The following is a 22,685-nucleotide window of genomic DNA, read 5'->3' as shown; positions in this document are numbered from 1 at the left end:
TGAAATATTTACCAATGAAATTATATGATGTCTGGATTTCATTCAAAATCATTCCGAGAAGGGAATAAGAGGTAGGCGTATATAAATGAAACCAGACTGGCCATATCAAAACTACTGAGAATAAGAGATGAATATATGAGCATTCATTATGTGTTCCTCTCTACCTTGTGGATGTTTTAAGTTTTCTCTATATAATAAAAAGCTTTAAAAATATATCAGACATCCCGCCCCCCCAAAAAATAAAGCAAATATATTCCTAAAAGAACATTAGTAGCACATGCCAAAACCAAATAATTAACTAGTATTACCTGGGCCCTAGATGGTTTTAAAATACACACAGAATTTTCTTCTTAATTTAAAATAGATCAATATGCAATTCAATTACATTAAAAATTAAAAGAAATTTCTGAAAGTGTAAAATATATCAAAATATGAAAGTTTTCAAAATGCTGATGTGATATGATTCTAGTGAAATTTAAAATGCCAACTTTGTGGTTTTCAATTCTTGTTAAGGTAGCCGCACATTAAGACAAGATTCATCTTTCATTCCAAGAGTAAAAAGTGCTAATTCAAAGACTAGCCAATTTTAACAGTAAAGGGAATTTTTATCTGAGGAAAGGAAATTTGTATCTGAAAATGAGAAATGTAATTCTTTAGGGCTTTAAGCTTTTTGCCCATACGTGCATGTTAACTAATATTGGACACATTATAGTTTTGAATCTATAAGTGGTACATGTTTATTAGTAATTCATGCATCATTTAAGATGAAATCTACTTTAAACAACAATAAAGGAAAGCATATTCATAAATATTCTCAGGGAAAACTAATGTCGAGGCTCTAATAACTTACATAACATCTTTATCATTTGTATGTGTAACATTTGTGTCATGACTATTTCAAAACCTAGCCATTGACCTAAAGATTCTTGTCCTGTATGAAGCTACCAAAATATGAAATGCATAAATAAAAGTTCTTCAATCCCTAAAGCATTAAAAACAGAATTAACAAATTACAAGACATATGTATACACTCCTTTCAAAGGACATGAAAACAATTCAAAAAAATGCTTCTTCTCTATTAGTGCACCAGAAAAATCCATTGCTATTTCATTTCAGTTAATTACTTAGTAATTTCTTCAAAAGAATTACACACATTATATTCAATACAAATGGTAAGTTTGAAAACACAATCATAAAAAAGCAAACATGACTGCAAAATATATTCTGTGTATATACTGAAAGTTGATGGAAGGGACAGATTACTTTTAACAAACACCATTATGATGACTGATCAGCATAAACAATGACTATGGCCACAGCTGTAGCTGATAATAACACTTTTGTAATACAGTTATGTTATTCTACTCAACAAGAAATGTGTAATGGGTATAGGTGGTAGGTTTAAGGCAATGATCCTACTCCAAGTTCCAAGCATTTAGGCATAACATTGAGAAACTAAAGAATTTAGTATCATCTACAAAAGATCTTACTGATTTTATAGACATTAATACGCTTAATCATTCCAGAAACAAGTGGAGGTAAACAGAGTCAAATTCTTTATCTTTTGGGGATCCATTTTAAAGACTACTTCTAGGCAGTACCTCTCCCCAGGCAGCCCCTAAAGCAGGGGTTTTTAACCTTTTTTCGTTCGACAGATCCCTCTGCCAGTCAGATGAAAACCACAGACCACTAAGTTCACCCTATACTGTGTATTATTTAATAAATATATCACACCCTCACCAACACACTTCCACAAGAATAATGTTGTTGTTGTTGTTTAATTTCAGTTCAAGCTCACAGACCTCTGGTTAAGAATCCCTGCTCTAAAGCACATTAGATCAGCAGTTAGAAAGCCTGAGGTCAAGGTTCTGTTCCCCGAATGTGCTTCATGAACTGTCCAGTAGAAATGTCTTCTTTACAAATAGACTCACTTGTGGCAGGCTTGCTTGCTCATGTTTGTGTGATAAACTACCCTATCTTATCATTTATGGATTTACAGAATAATTCAAGATATCACTGCACTACATCTGCAGCTGGCCATCTGAGGACCTGGGACCTTACAGCCCAGAAGACCTATCAATTAGAAGCTCTGGTTCATCTAAAAACTCTAAAGAAGTCAACAAATGAGCTATTAAAATAAACATGTGGATTTAGGAAGGCAACTAAATCAAGCTCGGTATTATAAAAATCAATTGAATTTCTTATATATTAGCATTTAAAAAATACCGTTTACAATCATATCAAACATCAAATTAGATTACAAAAATAATTAGGAATAAAGCTAATGAAAGAGCTCAACACTGAAAGCTATGAAAGATGATAAAGAAAAATTAAAGAAGACCCAAATAAATGATGGGACGTACTATGTTCAAGAATTGGCAGGCTCAATAGTGTTAAGATTTCAATTCTCCCAAATCAATCTACAAATTCACAGCAATCCCAATCAAAATCCCAACATGATGGTTGTTTTTAATGGAAACTGGTAAATGATTCTAAAATTTATATGGAAATGTAAAGAACCTACTTAGAATAGCCAAACCAATCTTGAAGAATAACAACACTAGTAGACTTACACTACCAGACATCAAGACTTAATAGAAAGCTACGATAACTAAGACAAATATACCTAAAGAACAGATTAGAGGGTATACAAAAGATGGCCACACATACATGGCCATGCAAATTTATAACAAAGGTACTACTACAATTCAATTGAGAAAAGATGGTCTTTCCAATAATCAGTGCTGTATCAAATGGACATATATTTGAAAAAAGATGGATTGTGACTCCTACCTCACACTATACACACAGACCTAACTATGAAAAGTAAAATAAAGCTTTTTAGAAGAAAACACAGGATAATAATTTTATGAACAGGAGTAGACAAACATTTCGTAAAAGTTATGTAAAAAAACACTAACAGGAAAAGTGGACTTGGCCCAGTGGATAGGACGTCCGTCTACAACATGGGAGGTCCGCGGTTCAAACCCTGGGCCTCCTTGACCCGTGTGGAGCTGGCCCACACACAGTGCTGATGCGCGCAAGGAGTGTTCTGCCACGCAGGGGTGTCCCCCACATAGGGGAGCCCCAAGCGCAAGGAGTGCGCCCCATAAGGAGAGCCGCCCAGGGTGAAAGAAACTGCAGCCTGCCCAGAAATGGTGCTGTACACATGGAGAGCTGACACAACAATATGATGCAACAAAAAGAAACACAGATTCCCATGCCAATGACAACAGAAGTCGACAAAGAAGAACACACAGCAAATGGACACAGAGAGCAGACCATGGGGGGGTTGGGGGGGAAGGGGAGAGAAATAAATAAAAAATAAATCTTAAAAAAAAAAATGCTAACATAAAAATATTGATAAATTGGGACTTTATTAAAATTTCTCTTTTCATCAGAAGATACTGATTAACAGTGCCTAGGAAGAATGAGAAGGCAAACCATAAACTGGGAAAAGATATTTAGAATACATTTATATATGAAAGGACTCAAACCCAGGGTACAGACAAAACTCTCACAATTAAAAAGACAAGAGGGGGACAATGTCTTGAACAAGCACTTAACAAGAAAGAGGATATTCAAATGGCCAATAAATATATGAAAAGGTGCTCACTTACATAGTCTTCAGCAAAAAGGCAAATTAAAACCTTAGTAGCATATCACTATATACCTACCAGAAAGGCTAAAATTAAAACACATGACAATACCCAGCACTGCCAAGGATGTGGGACAATGAGAATTTTCATATACTACAACCACTACAGAAAATTAGCAGTATTTATTAAAGCTAAAGATATATTTACCCTAAGACTCAGCAATTTTATTCTTAGGTATAGATCCAAGAAAAGAATTATGTTCATCAAATGACATGTACAGGGAAGCGGACTTGGCCCAACAGATAGGGCGTCCAGCTATCACATGGGAGGTCCACGGTTCAAACCCTGGGCCTCCTCGACCCGTGTGGAGCTGGCCCATGCGCAGTGCTGATGTGCACAAGGAGTGCCATGCCACACAGGGGTGTCCCCCGCGTAGGGGAGCCCCAAGTGCAAGGAGTGCACCCCGTAAGGAGAGTCGACCAGTGCAAAAGAAAGTGCAGCCTGCCCAAGAATGGCACTGCACACATGGAGAGCTGACACAACAAGATGACACAACAAAAAGAAACACAGATTCTGGTGCCGCTGATAAGGATAGAAGTGATCACAGAACACACAGCAAATGGACACAGAGAGCAGACAACGGGTGGGGGGGCAGGAGAAATAAAAAAATAACTCTTTCAAAAAAAACAAAAAGACATGTACAAGAGGGAAGCAGATGTAGCTCAAGCGACTGAGCTCCCAGCTACCACATGGGAGTCCCGGGTTCAGTTCCTTGTGTATCTTAAAAGAAGACAAGCAAGACAGTGAGCTGAAGCAACAGGACAGAGCAGTGAGCTGACACAAAAAGAGACACAAAGAGGAAACCACAGTGAAAGACACAACAAAGCAGAGAGCAAAGGTGGCTGAAGCTATTAGATGCCTCCCTCCCACATCGGAGGTCCTGGGTTCAGTTCCAAGTGCCTCCTAAAAAAGGAAGATGAGCACAAAACAAACGACACAGCAAATGCAAACAAGGGGGTGGGAGAAATAAATAAAATATATTTTTTTAAAAAGAGGTAGAAGAATGTTCACAGTAGCAAAAACTGTAAAATGGGTTAATTGTGCTATATTTATAAAATGGAATACTACCACTGCATGAAAGAAAACTGTGAATGACTCTCACAGACAGTATGTTGAGCAAAAGAAGAAACACACAGACGAGTATGTGCTGTATGATTACATTTATATAAGCTGAAGAACAGGCAAAGCTAATCTAATCTATGGTGGCAAAAGTCAAAATAGCAGTTACCTCTTGAGTGGCAGAGTACCAACAGGGAGGGGAGAAGAGTGAGCCCTCTAAAATGCTGAAAAAGTTCCATTTCTTGATTTGAGAAGTGATTATAAGAGCATATACATATGTAAAAATTCAGAAAGCTGTCCCCCCAAGACTTGTACACTTTATGTAAATTTAAAAATTAATTTAAAAATTAATATTTAAAAAGGAAGTAAAAGAAAAACTACTGAGTCACTCCTAAGGATTTTTCTTAAATCATTGAAACCACAGAATTTTATAGCTAAAAGGAACCTTGGCAATTATCTAGTCCGACTCTATTAGCCAAAGGGGTGCTGATGCAAAATACCAGAAATTGGTTGGTCTTTATAAAGGATATTTATTTGGGGTAGGAGCTTATAGTTACCAGACCATAAAGCATAAGTTACATCCCTCACCAAAGTCTATTTTCACGTGTTGGAGCAAGATGGCTGCTGATGTCTATGAGGGTTCAGGCTACCTGGGTTCCTCCCTTTCTCAGGCTTCTTTTTCCTGGGCTCAGTGTTCCTACCTTCCTGGAGCTTGTTTCTGTTTCCTCTGTGAGCTTACCTGCCAGGGCTCCAGCTTAAGCTTTCAGCATCAAACTCCAACATCAAAACTCCAATATCAGAAACCCTCAACTCTGTTCTTTGTTATGCCTTTTATCTGTGGTTCCCACCCACCAACGCCTTAATCACAACACAATCATGCCCAGGTACAGATCAGATTACAAACATAATCCAGTATCTATTTTTGGAATTCATAACCATATCAAACTACTACAGACTCCTTTACTTTCTATCTAGAAAAACTGAGGTCCAGAAAGGTTACATTATAATAGAATCAGCAGCAAAGCTAGAATTACAACCTAGGAGCATTTTCTAATCTATGATTCCCTTCATTATACCAATGTAACACCACCATTAATCAGAAATCACTGAGAAAGTAATAAACCCCAGAGATACCAATTCTAAGGGCTTCAGCTTTACTAAAATTTCACTAAAATAAGGTGAAAAAAAGGGTGTTAGTTAACGAGAACAAAGTGATTAACAAGTCTATAAAAACAGAAATAATTTTTATGATACTGAAAAATCAGTCAATGAATGGTAAAAAGAAAGGGGGACGGATTTTTTCCAGTGGTGATTTAAGCAATCTTTAAGAAAGGAGATGTGACCACGACTTGTTTTCAGCCTCGCCAGTGTCCTTGCTGTTCTCGGAGTGTGTCATGCCATTGACCTGGACTGTACCTTCCCCCAGAACACACAAGGTGCACGCTCTTCATAGCTGTCTTCCAAAGATCCCCGCTTCAGAGCCTCTCCCTGACATCCCAATCTACACTATCACCCCAACACTCTCTATTCCTCACTGCTTGTTCATTTTCCTCCTTAGCACATACTACTCTGACACTATTTTGGAGACTTCTTGGTTTATTATCTATCTTCCTCACCGCATAAACTTCCTGAGGGCAAGAATTTTTCTATCTTTTTCATTATGCTAGATATCCTAGAGTCTAAATTGGTACCTGGCACATAGTAGAGACTCAATAAGTATTTGCTGTTTAAATGCATATTCATATTATTTTCTTTTTTCCTATGCCTCTTAATGGCCCCTGGCTACTTTGTAGACATGGGCCATCTGGCCAAGGTAAGATGCCATAAACAGAAACAAGCAGTCACCAGTAATGAGGAACTGCTCTCACTGAAGGAAAAACTTCCCTCCTTCTTGGGCCTTCTTAACAACATTCGGGTTCTCCGGCCACTCTTTCTAGTGTCCTGCAGGAAAACTTTCAGTAAGTGTCATTTCTATGGAACAACTATCCGAGAGACACTGAAGGAAAAACTAGACATAACTTACATGACACTAAGTTGGATAAAAGAATTTTAAAATGACCTTGAAAACTCATGTCTTTCAAATCAGAATGATATGAATTAGGGATAAGCAAAAAACACCACAAAACCTAGAAATCAAATTTAAATAGCAAAACAAAGTCAAGGCAAAATTTGCTTTAAAAGCCCTCTGGTCAAAAGTATAAAAAATGGAATATATTATCAGCAATTTAATGATTATTAAAACTAATACTTGATCATATTAGCAATGGTTACAAGTACTGCTTAAATACTTATCATCCCAAATGATTCCAAACAAGATCAAATGCCCCTACACTGTGCAAAGCACATATATTTTCAATATTTACTTTTAACATTAATATAAAACCTATGAATAGAAGCTTTTAGAAGTATTTTAAAATTCATTTTATTCTTAGTCAAAATGTATAAGGACCATGTCTGTTATACCTATACGTTCACCAGGATCTGCCGTAATGACAAGAACATGCTAAGAATTAAATGTTCATAAGACTGGTTGAACAGAAGAATCACAGAGGAAAAAGAAATGTAGAAGCCATTCCAAATATAAGATTTTGAGCTATTTCTAGAATGTTACAAAAAAGCTAACATTACAGAGAGGCAGAGAGAGAGAAATAGGTACTTACAGACCTATGCGTTTTCTATTTTCACACATTCTTAAAAGCAACATTATTCTCTGGATAATCATATATAGATGACAAACATTTTTACTTTTTAAACTAACAACTGAACAGAACAAAATCAACAGTTTTTTAGTCATGCAAGCAGTTATCTAAAATTACTTGGTGTGTAAAATGAATGACCACAGCAAAATACAAACTTTCCTTATTTAGACTAGTCATCAATAGATGGTATTGTTCATTTGTCAAGTCATTACCAAGCGGTCATAAAACTCGATGTTCTTCAGGTTTAATGGAAAAAACAGAACTAAAATACAAAAGCTAAAGACAAATGGTGCTCACAGCAAGATTATTCCCATCACATGAGCTTTATACTCATTAAAATGTGCTTAACTTGTTGTAGGTAAATTTCTCAACATTCTTGCTCAGGAAATTAAAAGCAGCTTCTACTTATTACAGTAGGACAACTGTCAAAAGCTTTTGACATCATTTGAATTTCCTTTTTTGCTTCATGTCACAAGTTTCAAGAACATTATTTTCTTCCTGAGTAGTTTTCCATTTGGCAACACTTGAATTCTCTCTCCAGCTGTTCCTGAAGAACAGTCAACAACGCAGCTGCTCATTCAGTCCATGCCCATGGGGCACCTACTCCATTCCAGGCACTCTGCTGAGCACTGTGCATTTCTTCTGATCTGGTATACTCTCTTTAACAGTTGATGTTACAAGCACAATGTAGGTTACAGAGTATGGTTGTCCCATATTGCTAATTCATCAAAAGAGGAAGATCTACTCAAGTATAAGCAAGAAACTCTATCACCAGAGTTTAAACAGAAACACCTAGAGTTCCTGTCTCCAGTTTCAAGTAGATCTATTAAAAAATACCCATATAAGCCTTACCCAAATGATGCTTTTTTGCATGTCTGTTATGGTATAAAAGAACAGGAAGAATCAGAACAGTATTAAAAATTCTTCTGTGTAGACAAGAGGCATCACTTATTTGCCCTTGACCTCAGTATCTTTGATGATTTCTAAAATCATCATCCACATACTAGCAACTAACGTTTAATCAGTTATTATTGGTCAAGCATCTTTACAAATATAATCATATTTACTCCTATTTCCCCCCCATGTTTACAAATGAGGACACTGAGGTGCACAAAGCCAAGGAATCAGAGTCTTACTCCAGGCCACATAATAATAAGTGGGGGATCTGCAATTTAAGGCAGGAATGCCCGATCAGATTTCACACTCTCACTGGATGCTACTGAGCCTTTATATCATCAATTACCCCAACCAAATATACATACATGGATATATATATAGAACTGTAAACATAACAAGTGTCATTTGGTAGTACTGGTATCACCTTCACACCACTGAACTCCAATAATTTATCACTGTGCAGATTTGTTTCCAGACAGAATCAAGAATCAACTTCAATTTCAGGACAAACATTCCATTTGATACCTAACATTCCATCCTATTGTCATATTCCTTAGCTTTCAGAAAACAATATATGTACATATTAACCATAAGTCATTACAGTTGATATGAAAAGATAGTTGGTATTAAAAATTTAGAGGCTAAAGATCAATTATGAAGCTACTCCAGAACTTCAAGCATTAAAAGCAAAGACGAAATCCCAGAAGAAAGCAACAAAGGTTAACATGAGGAATCAGAAAGATATTTTCCTAATGCTCCAACTCACAGAAGAATTAATTCCTCAAGCTCCTTCCCCCTTTTTCTTGATTTTCACTTTACTGACAGATGAAATCTCATTTTCAAGCCAATAATCAATACTCATAATCTGCCCTCACACCTGCTCTACTTTTCCCATAATATTTATCCCCTGCTAAGCTACGTCACAATTTACTCATTTATTATGTTTGCTGTTTATTGACTGTCTCTGATCATTCCTACCCTTACCCATGAAAGTACACTCCATGAGCACAAGTGGATCTTTATCGGATTTACTCAATGGTTGCCATTTTAAATTATTAGAGTACATAAAATTTTGGCAACAAAAATATTCCAGTCATCTGGAACATTGGCTTACATTAAACACTTTGTTCACTGATGTCAGTTATTGAATATTTACTATTTGTACCCACTTTGCCCTCATCATAAGGCAATACCATGGTCTGTGCAAAAGGTTCTTAAATTCTAGACATTGCTCTGCCAAGAATCACCCAGGTTATCTTGGACAAATTATTCATCTCTCTAAATAAAAGAGGTTAATTTACACAATCACTAAGGCCCTTTCATCTCCATGATATTGATTTTATAATCTGAGACAATTTTTTGGAAATTATTGATCAAAAGGAAATTTAAAGAAAATGTTTCCAGTGGTAGCTTTAACTCTACCCCTATGGATCTCCCCAAAGAGAAACATTATACTGAGGATACAACCATGACTCTGCTCCAATTTAAGTGAATCATTCTAAAGCTTTGGTAATTTGACTATTATTAACAAATGTTTTGTCATACCCTACAGACAGACTACACACATACCAGTAGGCCATGACTCAGTGGCTACTTGTGAAAAGTAGCATTTTTAAGTTAATTATTCAAGTAATTGCCTACGCACTCTACTTTACTCAAGTAAATTAGCCCTGACTTTAGAAATACATGTAAAATATTTCAAAATGCTCAGATCTTGTCATCATTCAAACTGTACTAACTATATGCCAGAGCAAATAATTACAAAATAGTATACATATCTATACATATACTCTGGCTTCTCTGCATAATTGAGGAGAATATTAAACTGATACACTGAATAATTTTCTATATCTGTATTGATGCTCGCTTCATATACACAGAGAGTAAGGCTGTTGAGAGGGAAAAATGAAGCTGAAAGCTTCTCTCGATTAATTTCCAGAAAATATTTAAATTCTTTAACAAGTACAGAATCATTGATATGTATCATATTTGATGCTTCAAAGCAAATTACTTCTAATAAATGACAGAAGAAAAGAATTTATTCATTCTGAACACACAATTTACATCCATCCAATACAGGACCAGAGCTGGGCCATAATGAAAACACAAATCAGTTCTTGATTAAGGGCACCACCTGGTGGTTGGAGTGAGAAAATAACCCAATATTCTACCATATTTCATTCCTCCATGGCAGGAGTTCTTAACAAGGGGTCTGTGAGCTTGAAGTGAAATTCAGAAAAACATTATTCTTCTGGGGATTTATTGGTGCAGGTGTGATATATTTACTAAATAATATACAATACAATGTGGACTTAGTAAGGAGGCCATGGTTTTCACCTGACTGGCTAAGGGGTCCATGGAACAAAAAAGGTTAAGAAACCCTACTCCATGGAGTAAGCATAGACCCGTCATCAACCTTTTTACCTTTTCCAGACTCACTTTTCAATCTATGTATCTAAATATAAGGTAATGGTCCAAAAATTAATTATCTCTCATAAGTGGAGGTCTTCTTATATTTGGGTCTCTCATAGGAAGTTCACTGAACTAAGTTAGAAAACAGGGTTCTGTGCCCTGTACCCTGAAATGTCCTCAATCAGAAAAGTTTCAGATTCATAGAAGTTGACCTGATGGAATCAGAAAAAAGAAACAAAATACCAAAGTATTTAGAAATGAAAAGATAATTACCAGGGACTTGCTTTAAGATATTTCAACAAATTTTAAAAATCTCAAAAATATCACCCTACTATTGCATTCTAAATACCTTTAAAATAGAAAAATGTAATTACAGAGGGGAAAATGTAACTTTTTAATAAAGAGATCTGATAGCTGCCATCCTTAATTAAGTGATCAAACCTAGCATTAGCAATAAAGGGCAACCTGACATTACATTCTGATATGATAAAGTAAGACCAAAACACTAGCACAAGTGGGGAAACTGGCAATATCTAAAAGCTGAATATTTGCATATGCTATGACATAGTAACTATCCAAAGTATGTATCCAACTGCAATGTACCCATATGTTCACCAAAAGACACAGAGAAGGATAAACATATGCAGCACTATTCATTATTCCTAATAGCACTAAACCAGGAACTACTCAAATTCCTGTCAACAACAGAAATGGATACATTATGCTATACACATAAATGGAACAGTGTACAACAATATGAACAATCTACTACAACATAATATGGATTACTCTGGCTAACATAAGAGAAACCAGATACAAAAAGAGAACACATGTAAGATGTATTTATGAAAAGTATAAAAGCAAAAGTAATCTACAGTCTTACAAATCAAGAGAGGTAGCAGTAATACTGATGGGAAAACAGTAAGAGGGGACTTTCAGGGTGCCGCCAGCAGTCTTGATCAGAGAGCTGATTACATGAATGAGTTCAGTTCATGAAAATTCACCTGTCTGAACACTTACGTGCATTATTCTGAATATGTATTTCACTTATATATAAAGCTCTATATAAGAGCAAGTACAGATCACATACAAAGCATTTTGGACAAAAAGATTTAAAGAGACTCTAAATGTCATTAGGAAAAGTTCAAATTGCAAACAGAGGATATTCTAAAGACAACTGGTCTAAATATTTTAAATATGTCAGTCATAAAAGAAAAAAAAATTAAGAGACTAAAGAATCACAACAGCCATATGCAATACATGAACCTTGAGTGGATCATGGATTTTAAAAATAACGTTATATAATAAATATTTGACATGACTGAGAAAATTTGAATATGGACTATGAAGATGTTATAGAATTGCCATTAATTTCCTTAGGAATGATAAATATTTTGGTTATACAGGCAAATGTCCTTCAGTATGCTTAGGAGAAGCACATTTAAGTATATGCAGATGAACTGTCATAATATCTATAACTTACTTTCAAAAGTTTCCAGTAAAATGGGAGAAAGAGAAAGATAAAGGAAATCTGAGGAAGTTTTTAACAATTAGTAAACCCTGGAAAGGAGTGCGTGGATGTTCATCATATTCTTTCAACTTTTCTGTAAGTTTGAAAATTTTCAAAATAAAAATTTGGGGAAAAGAAGTCATGGAAAAAATGTTCTAAAATTAAAAATATATATGTAAAAAGATGTAACAACCAACTACAATGTACCAAACTTGATTGGATACTAACTTTAAAAAATGGCAAAATATAAGGACTAGATATAAGACATTTAAAAATCACTGTTGGCAGCGGACTTGGCCCAGCGGTTGGGGCATCCGTCTACCACATGGGAGGTCCGCGGTTCAGGGCCCGGGCCTCCTCGACCCGTGTGGAGCTGGCCCATGCGTAGTGCTGATGCGCGCGGGGAGTGCCCCCCCACCCAGGGGTGTCCCCCCCATGGGGGAGCCCCACGCGCGAGGAGTGCGCCTATGAGGAGAGCCGCCCAGTGCGAAAGAGAGTGCAGCCTGCCCAGGAAAGGTGCAGCCCACACTTCCCGTGCCGCTGACGACAACAGAAGCAGACAAAGAAACAAGATGCAGCAAATAGACACAGAGAACAGACAACCGGGGGAAGGGGGGAAATTAAATAAATAAATCTTAAAAAAAAATCACTGTTAATTTTCTTATGTGTTGATAATGTGTTACTGAAGAAACACAGTTTTTTTGCAGATGTGTGCTGAAGAATTCAGACATAAAATTTCATGACACCTAATCTAAGTTAAAGTGATTTATACCAGAGCTAGAGTAAATATGGAAAAACTAACCATTTATAACCTGGTGATTTATACCAGGTGATCAATACTATTCTTTTGATTTTCCTTTATGTTTGATAATGTTCATAACAAAAGGTAGAAAACAATTAGTGACTCAGAAGTGTGATTAGATTACTGCAACTATGAGCATAGTTTTTTGTTGTTTTTTTAAGGTAGCTAAGAACAACTAAGAGATCAAGTTTAATTATTTCAAGGATCCAAGGGCACTTAATAAGTATTATTACAAAATGGTATTTTCTATAATCCAATGTCAACAAAATTTCAGCTAAAATCCCATGCTTATACCAAATGGAATTCCTGGTATTTGGCAGAACAAAGGTAACTAAATACTGACTTTATATTGTATTATATACAATCCAGGTCATAAATACTCCAGTTTTATTTTATTTATGCTGTACTATATTTTGAAAATTTGATATCTATCTGAATGATTGAAAATAGTAATGTAAAGGAATATTCTGGAGTAATTTATTAAGTTCTATATAATCTCACTACCTACAATTACATGCTACTTTTAAAATAAAGGTGTCACTAAAGAATTGACTGGCTATCTTGGGATATACAAACAATCTATCTTTACTTATTGTCCCATCAAATATCTCAAAAAATAACCAACTTTTCAGTGTTTTTATATAACTATTTTATGGTAACCAACAGAGTCAAAATGGATTTCATGCACTGATATGGTTGGTTTGAAGTCCCTAAGTTAGTAAGTTAACAGTTACTGCAAATGTGATAAGGAGTCTATGTACTTTGAAAGCTTTTATAAACAGGCAAACTAACATTATTCTTTCCCATACAGAAATTTTGTCAATAACACACACACAAAAAAAGCCCCAGAAACAATGCCCAAGAAGCTGAAGAGATTAAAATATATTTTTAACTTACCTGAGATCTACTCCTAAACATATACTCATTTTAGAACCTCTTTGACAGTTATGCAAATTTAATAAATCATAAGATTTCCATATATACATATGCAAGTATATATATCTTTCTTTAAATTATACAATGCAAATTCATATTAAAGAGTGAAATGATTCTCTAGTTAGATACCGCAACTCTGTATGTGTATTACAATCCTAATTTAATCAAGGATATATGAATTGCATAGGCATTATAAGTACAAATTAGTGAGCCTTCATTAACTTCTCTTCAGGAAAGAATGGGAGATAAAAAGAAAAAGAAAAACACAGCACAGAACAACTTCCAGAATGGTGATGTGAGGAGCTCTGTGGACCCGCTCTCCAGTCAAACAATCATAAAAAGTAAAATTTATTTTAAAAACAAACATACAACTACTTAATGTCTCTGGAAATCTGTCTTAAGTACATAAAGCAAATGAAGAAATATTTATTCAAGAAAATCTACTTAATCTTGGTGAGGACAGGAAGAACCTACGGCACAAGACACAGCCTGCTCTCCCTTATCTGCAACAGCTCAGCATGAAGAAGACTCCATTGCGCAGGTGTGGCAAGATGGAGTCCACTCTCCCCCAAGTCAAGAGTTATGGTGTCTCTCTGGGAAGGACAAGCCACCAGCATTTCTCATCCCAGCTCCATGCTACAGAAGCTGAGCTCCAGAAAAGTATGGACATGATACCGAGAGAGGCAAAAAGCTTAATGCAGAGGATCAAGGAAAGAGACAAAGAGAACCCTGCTAAAAACCACTGTCATCCCGAGAGGACTGTGCATATGCCCCAAGCTGAATGCTCCAGAGAGTGATAACAAAGGCTTCTCACTGCCAGGAGAGGGGATTCAACCGATTTCACTACAACAGTATAACCAAGTCACTAAACCAATAAACCAAACAACAAATCAGAGGACGCAACTGGGGGACAGGTTCATGCCCAGAATAGCTATAGTATATTATCTAAATTGTACAGTTTACAAATTAAAAAGTATGAGATATGCAAAGAAAGAGGAAAGTATGACCAATGGATAGGAAAAAAAGAATGCAACAAAAATTGCCTCTGACAGGTCATGATTGAAAATAGCAAACAAAAACTTCAAGGCAGCTACTATTAATCTGTCCAAAGAACAAAGAAAACAATGCTTTAAAAAGTAAAGGGAGGGAAACGGATTTTGGCCCAGTGGTTAGGGCGTCCATCTACCATATGGGAGGTCCGCGGTTCAAACCCCGGGCCTCCTTGACCCGTGTGGAGCTGGCCATGCGCAGCACTGATGCGCACACACGCAAGGGTGTCCCCCGCGTGGGGGAGCCCCACGCGCAAGGAGTGCGCCCGTGAGGAAAGCCGCCCAGCGTGAAAAGAAAGAGCAGCCTGCCCAGGAATAGCGCCGCCCACACTTCCCGTGCCGCTGATGACAACAGAAGTGGACAAAGAAACAAGACGCATCAAAAAGACACAGAAAACAGACAACCAGGGGAGGGGGGGGAATTAAATAAATAAATAAATCTTTAAAAAAAAAAAAAAAGTAAAGGGAAAAATGATGATAATGTTTCATGAAATACAGAATTATCAATAAAGAGGGAGAAATTATACAAAAAAGAACCAGCTAAAAATTAAGGAGTTGAAAAGTACAATATCCAAAATGAACATTTCACTAGAGGGACTTAACAGTAGACATGAACTGGGAAAAGAATCAAAAACACTTGATGGTAAACTGATACAGAGATTATGCAATCCAAAGAATAGAGCAAGAAAAGAATGAAGAAAAATTGAGACCTCAAAAATATGTGACACCATTAAGTAGACCAACATACACATAATAGGAGAGAGATCAAGAGAAAGAGCAGAAAAAATATTCGAAGAAACAAGGAAAGAAAAAACTTTAACAATACTACCAAACATCTACAGAACATTATACCCAGTAATAGCAGAAGACACATTTTTATCAAGTGTACATGATACATCCTCCAAGATACACAATATGCTAGGCCATAATATAAGCCTCAATAAATACAAAAGGAGTGAAATCCTGCAAAGTACATTTTCCAATCACAATTGAATGAAATTACAAATCATAACAAAAAGAAATTTAGGGTATACCCAAATATGTGGATATTTAACAACATACTCCTAAATAACCAATCGATCAAAAAATAAATCACCAGAGAAAATAGAATATACTTTCAGATGAATTAAACTGAAAAACACAACACACCAAAACTTACAGAATGCAAATAAAGCAGTGCTGAGAGAGAAATTAATCATTGTGAATGCCTATATTTAAAAAGATCTCAACTAATAACCTAACTTTCAACCTTAATAAATCAGATAAAGAAGAACAAATTAAACCTAAAGCAAGCAGAAAAAATGAAGTAACAAAAATTAGAATGGAAATTAATGAAAGAGAATAGAAAAATTGAGAATATCAATAAAACCAAAAGTTGGTTCTTTAAAAAGATCAACAAACTTGACAAACCTATAGCTAGACTGAGCAAGGAAAAAAGAGAGAAGACTCATTATTACCAAAATCATTATTACTAAAATGAAAGAGATTATTATCAGCCCTACAGAAATAAAAAAAGATTAGAAGGTAATACTATAAACAACTGCATGCCAAAAAATTACTTAAATGAAACGGAAAAATTCTTAGAAAGACAGAAGCCATTATAATTGAAAAAAAACAGAAAATATGAATAGAACTATAACATGCAGAGATTAAAACAGCAACTTAAAAACTTTCCACAAAGAAAAGTCCACATGGTTTCACTAGTGACTGGTGACTTCTACCAAACACTTAAAGAATTAATCAATACGAATTATGCACAAACTCTTTAAAAAAATAGAAGAGGATGAAGCACTTCATAGCTTGTTCGATGAGGCTAGTATTACCCTGATACCAACACCAGACAAAGACATCACAAGAAAACTACAGACCAACAACTTATAAACACAGAAGTAAAAATCTTCAATAAAATACTATAGCAAACTGAATCCAGTAACATAAAAAAAGGAGTGTACACCATGAACCATGCATTCACAAGAATGCAAGGTGATTCAACAGAAGAAAACCAATGTAATACACTTTATCACATAGAGGCAGGAAAAAACATTTGGCAAAATCCAACAATGCTTCATGATAAAAACACTCAATAAACTAGAGAAAGAAATGCATCTAAGAAAAGAACATAGCTTACATCATACTTAGTTTTTCCCCTAGGATCAGGAATAAGATGAAGATAGCTGCTCTAGCCATTCCTATTCAACATTGTATTGGAGGTTCTAGCCAGGATAATTAGGTAAGAAAGTGAAATTAAGGCACCCAAAATGGAAAATAAGAAGTAAAGCTAAGCCAATTTGTAAATAACATTATCTTATATATAGAAAACCCTAATAAATCTATTAAAAAATATATTAGAACTAATAAACAAGTTCAGCAAGGTTATAGGTACAAAATCAATATACAAAAATCAATTGTATTTCCATGCAATAGCAATAAAAAATACCAAAATGAAATTAAGAAAATCCAATTTATAAAAGCATCGAAAAGAATAAAATACTCGGGAATAACTATAGCAAAAGAAGCGTAACCTTTATATTCAAAACTACAAAGATGGGTGAAGAAAAATAACAATGACCTAAATAAACAGGAAGACATCCCATGTTCATGAATTGGAAGACTTAATAGTTTTAAGATGGCATTACCCACAAATTTATCTACATGATCAATGCAATTCTTTCAAATTCCTAGCTGGCTTTTTTGCAGAAATTAGAAGCAGATGATAAAATTCATTTAGAAATTCAAGGGACCCAGAATAGACAAAACAATCCTGAAAGAGAAGAACAAAGTCAGAGGATTCACACTCCCAGAGGTCAAAACGTAACAAAAGCAAAAATTACCAAAATAATGTGATACATACAGATCAACAGAGTTGAGAGTCCAGAAATAAACATTTCCATTTCAGTAAACTGGCTTTTGACAAGAGTGCCAAAGCAATCCAATGAGGGAAGAATAGTCTTTTCTACAAATGATGCTGGGACAACTGGATATCCAAGAATTAAGTAAGACCCCTTCCCCAAATCGAATGCAAAAAGTAACTCAAAATGAACCATAGAACTAAATGTAAAAACTATCAAACTCTTAGCAGAAAATACAGGAGTATGTCTTTATAACCTTGGTCCAAGCAAAGTCTATTTAGATGTGACACCAAAAGCACAACCAGCAAAAGAAAATTTTTAAAAAAATAGATAACTTTGACTTCATCAAAATTAAAAATTTTTGTGCTTCAAAGGATACAATTAAGAAAAGACAATTCCCAGAATGGGAGAGAATATCTGTAAATCACATATTTGATAAGGGACTTATATCTAGAATACAAATAAAGAATTCTTTCAGCACAAAGAAATGAAAAACAAATTAACAACAACAAAAAAAGATAAATATAAAAAGACAATCCAACTTTTTTAAATTGTCTAAAGATTTGAACAGACATTTCTCTAAAAAAGGTATACAAATGACCAAAAAGCAGGAAAAGTGAAAAGATGGTCAATACATCACTAACCATCAGAGAAATGCAAGCCAAAACCACAATGAGAGCCTCTCCACTGGGATGATTATAGTCAAAAAGATAATAACAAGTGTTGGAAAAGATGTGAAGAAAGTTAAACCCTCATAACCGCTGGTGAGAATTTAAAATGGTGAGGTGCTTCAGCAAACAAACTGGCTGGCAGCTCCTCAAAAGGTGGGGAAGCAGATGTGGCTCAAGTGATACTTATGGGAGGAACCAGGATTGATCCCTGGACCTCCTGGTGAAAAAGAAGAAGAGAAAGCACACCTGCATGGCAAGCCAGTGCCCATGTGTGAGCCAAGTGCCCACATGGCAAGCTGAGCGTCCGCGAGAGTGCCCACAAGGTAAGCCACTGCCCACACAGCCAGCAAAGTGCCCACGTGGTGAGCCAGTACCCATGCAAGTGAGTCACTCAGCAAGATGATGACACAACAAAAGAAGAATGAAGGGGAGAGTCAAGGTGAAGCACAGCAGAAACCAGGAACTGAGGTGGCACAGCTGACAGGGAACCTCTCTCCACATCAGAGGTCCCCAGGATCGAATCCCAGTGAATCCTACAGGAGAAAAAATAAGAAGAGATACAGAAGATCACACAGCAAATGGACAGAGGCAACAAAAACAACAGGGTAGGAGGAGGGGGAGGGGGGAGAGAAAGGGGGAGAAATACATACATAAATCTTATTTAAAAAAAAAAAAGGTTAAACATGGAGTTGCCATATGATCTAGTAATTCCACTCCCAGATATGTCAATAGAAATTAAAACATACGTCCACATGGTCCACAGAATGGAGGAATAGAGTATGGATTAGAGTAAATTTACTGATATTCTATTCTGGAACTACTGTGATTAGTAATGGAAGTAAACATAGCACTGACTGGAGAAAGTGGCCATGGTGGCTGCTGAAGGTGGGGAGTGGGAAGAAAAGATGTGATCTGGGGGCATTTTCAGGACTTGGAATTGTCCTGGGTGGTACTACAGGGACAGTTACTGGACACTGTATGTCCTCCCATGGCCCACTGGGTGGACTGGGGGAGAGTGTAAACTATAATGTGGACCACTGACCATGTGGTGCACAGTGCTCAGAGATGTATTCACAAAGAGCAATGAATGTCCCATGATGATGGAGGAGGTTGTTGTTATGGGAAGAGTGGGGTGAGGGGGGTAGAGGGATATACGGGGACCTCATATTTTTTTAATGTAACATTAAAAAAAAATAAAGACAAAGAAACTTATATATATATGTGTGTGTGTATGTGTGTCCACATAAAAAGTTGAAAACACATGTTCAAAGCAGCATTTTTCATAATAGCCAAAACAAAAAAAAATCCAAATTTCCATCACCTGATAAATGAGTAAATAAAATGTGGTATATCTGTAAATAGAACATTATTTGGTAATAAAAACAAAGAAGTACTGATTCATACTGTGGCATGGAGGAACCTTGAAAACATTGTGCTAAGTGAAAGAAACCAGTCAAGAAAAGACGACATATTGTATATTTCCAGTTATATAAAATGTCCAAAACAGGCAAATTTATACAGAGAGAAAGTAAAGTAGTGGTTGCCTAGGCCTGGGGTGTTCAGGGGAAAATGGCTAGTGACTGCTAATGGGTACAGGGTTTCACATTTGGGGTAATGAAAATATTTTGAATTAGTGAAGATTGTTGCTCAGCTCTGAATATACTATAAACCAAATGAATCACACGCTTTAAACAGGTAAATTATATGGTATATGAATTATATTTCAATAAAAAGCTATTATAAAGAGAAAAACAGAGTGTAGAACCTTCACAAGCAAAATGTTAGTTTGTCACTTCTTTTTTTTTTTTTCTTTATTTATTTTTAATGTTACATTCAAAAAATATGAGGTCTCCATATACCCCCACCCCCTCACCCCACTCCTCCCATAACAACAACCTCCTCCATCATCATCAGACAGTCATTGCACTTGGTGAATACATCTCTGAGCAATGCAGCACCACATGGCCAATGGTCCACATTATAATCAATCCTTTGACTTCAGTATTACTCACAGCATTTTTTTTAACCTGGCATCCCAGGTAAACTATGTCATTTCTTTAGAAACTAATTCCAAGTAACAAATAGGCCCATATGAAAAACAATACCATTTCAAATATCTCTGAAAATCCCATATGAATTCAGTGGGATGCGAGGTAAAAAAAAAAGGACTGATTACAGCTAAATGTACTGTCAAAAACTTTTTCACCAGTATGAATTTGCTGTAAGCATGTGTATTAGTCAGCTAAAAGGGTGCTGATGCAAAATACCAGAAATTGTTGTTTTTTATAAAGAGCTTACAGATACCAGGCCATAAAGCATAAGTTACTCCCCTCACCAAAGTCTATCTGGAGCAAAATGGCTGCCGATATCTGCGAGGGTTCAGGCTTCCTAGGTTCCTACGTTCCTGGGGCTTGCTTTACTCTGGCTTCAAGGTTCCTTCCTTCCTGGGGCTGGCTTCTCTTTCCTCTGGGTGCTGACTTCCTGGGGCTCCAGTGTAAGTCTTCAGCATTAAACTCCAAAATCAAAACTCCAACATTAAAAGCCTTCAACTCTGTTCTTCACCATGCCTTCTATATGTGAATCCCCACCCACCAAGTGGTGGGGTTAGTTAACGCCCTAATCATAACTCAGTCACGCCCAGTACAGATCAGATTATAAGCATAATCCAATATTTCTTTTTGGAATTCATCAATTATATCAAACTGCTACAGCATGTTATCTATAAAAGGGATCATTAAGGCAAAATTATTTGACTAGAGTAAAGGAATACACTCCATATTTCTTTTTAAACATAAGGTAAAAATAACATATGCAGATTTTAGTTACTACTGATTGTAATGAATGTCAATAAAAAATATAAGGAATACCAATAAGGACATAAAAATCTGAATGGGTCAATAAAAGCTAATGCACAAAAAGTTTAATTAAATGCTATGCTCATCTTTCTTTGAAAATATATACCACTTTCACAGTATGGATTACTACCCTATTGTACATCATTTAAATTACGCATGTAGAGTTGGCCTATAATGTAAAATAAAATTGAGAAAATGTAACCTGACAAAAAGGGAGGGAGCAATATGGCGGCAGAGTAAGGCGCTCCAAGAGTCAGCTCATCCTACAGGGCAGTTGACAATTAGCTAGACCTATCTAAAGTACCTGTTTGGGGGGCCCAGGAGATCAGAAGACCATCCTGAACATTGTTGGAAGAACAGAAGGAGGAGGTTTCTGCTCGTGAAGATTTGAGTAGAGCACTACATACCATGGAGGCTAGTACCCATCCCCCACTGATGGCACAAGCCACCCTGGTTGGAGATGGAAGATCCATGTCCCAAAAACGGGCAAGGAAGAGATGGTCAGGCACCGATTTCTGCTACTGATTAATAAATTCGGTTGGCTAAAGTCCAATCCTAAGAACAGCTAAAATTTGAACCTGGCCAAGTCAGAAAGAGGCCACCAGCCTCCATTTTAACACTACCCCCAGAATGAGGTGAAGCAGAGCTGATTGAAAATCACAGTGAAGGCAGGAACCAGTTTCTTTCCACCCAGGTGGGATTGGAGCCCTAGCCTAGTCTCCAGCCCCACCTGCAGCATGGAAGAAGTTGGGGAAATCTGCACCAGCTTCTGTGGGCAACTGCAGGCACTTCTGACCAGCACAGACAAATAGTTGGACACCTGGGGCTCTATCCCTGCCCCCCAATAGGAGAGGAGAGGAGCTGGGTTTCCTTGGCCACTCTGGGCAACTGCAGGCACTTTTGGCCCACAAGGAGTAGAGTGTTGGGCACACCTGTGAATCCATCCCTGTCCCTGACAAGGCATAAGGGGCAGTGCTCCATCAGCTTCTCCAGGCAACTGCAGCCACTTCTGGCCCACACAGACTAGACTGGTAGGTAAACTTGTGGATACATCTCCATCCCCAGTAGGACAGACCAGGGGCAGTCTTTCCCCAGCCTCTCTGGGCACCTGAGGGTGCATTCAGCCCACACAGACTGGAATGGTGGGCATTCCTGTGGCTCCATCCACACCCCTGACAGCACAGAAAGGACAGTACTCCTTCAGCTCTCCGGGCAACTACAGCCACTTTCAGCCTGCATGGATGAGACTGTTGGAAACATTTCTGACTCCATCCCCACCTTTGACAG

The 22,685-nt window shown here is 36.6% G+C and overlaps 1 protein-coding gene across 9 annotated transcripts in view; it reads right to left on the bottom strand.

The window, feature by feature from the left end:
* Nucleotides 1–22,685, bottom strand: part of ATE1 (arginyltransferase 1) — a 232,303-nt gene that overhangs the window by 180,073 nt on the left and 29,545 nt on the right. The gene's annotated exons all lie outside the window — the stretch shown is intronic.

Source organism: Dasypus novemcinctus, chromosome 6 (genome assembly GCF_030445035.2).
Source record: "Dasypus novemcinctus isolate mDasNov1 chromosome 6, mDasNov1.1.hap2, whole genome shotgun sequence".
Lineage (NCBI taxonomy): Eukaryota > Metazoa > Chordata > Mammalia > Cingulata > Dasypodidae > Dasypus > Dasypus novemcinctus.
Note: the sequence above shows the minus strand (reverse complement) of the source record. Positions and strands in the feature narration are given on the sequence as shown.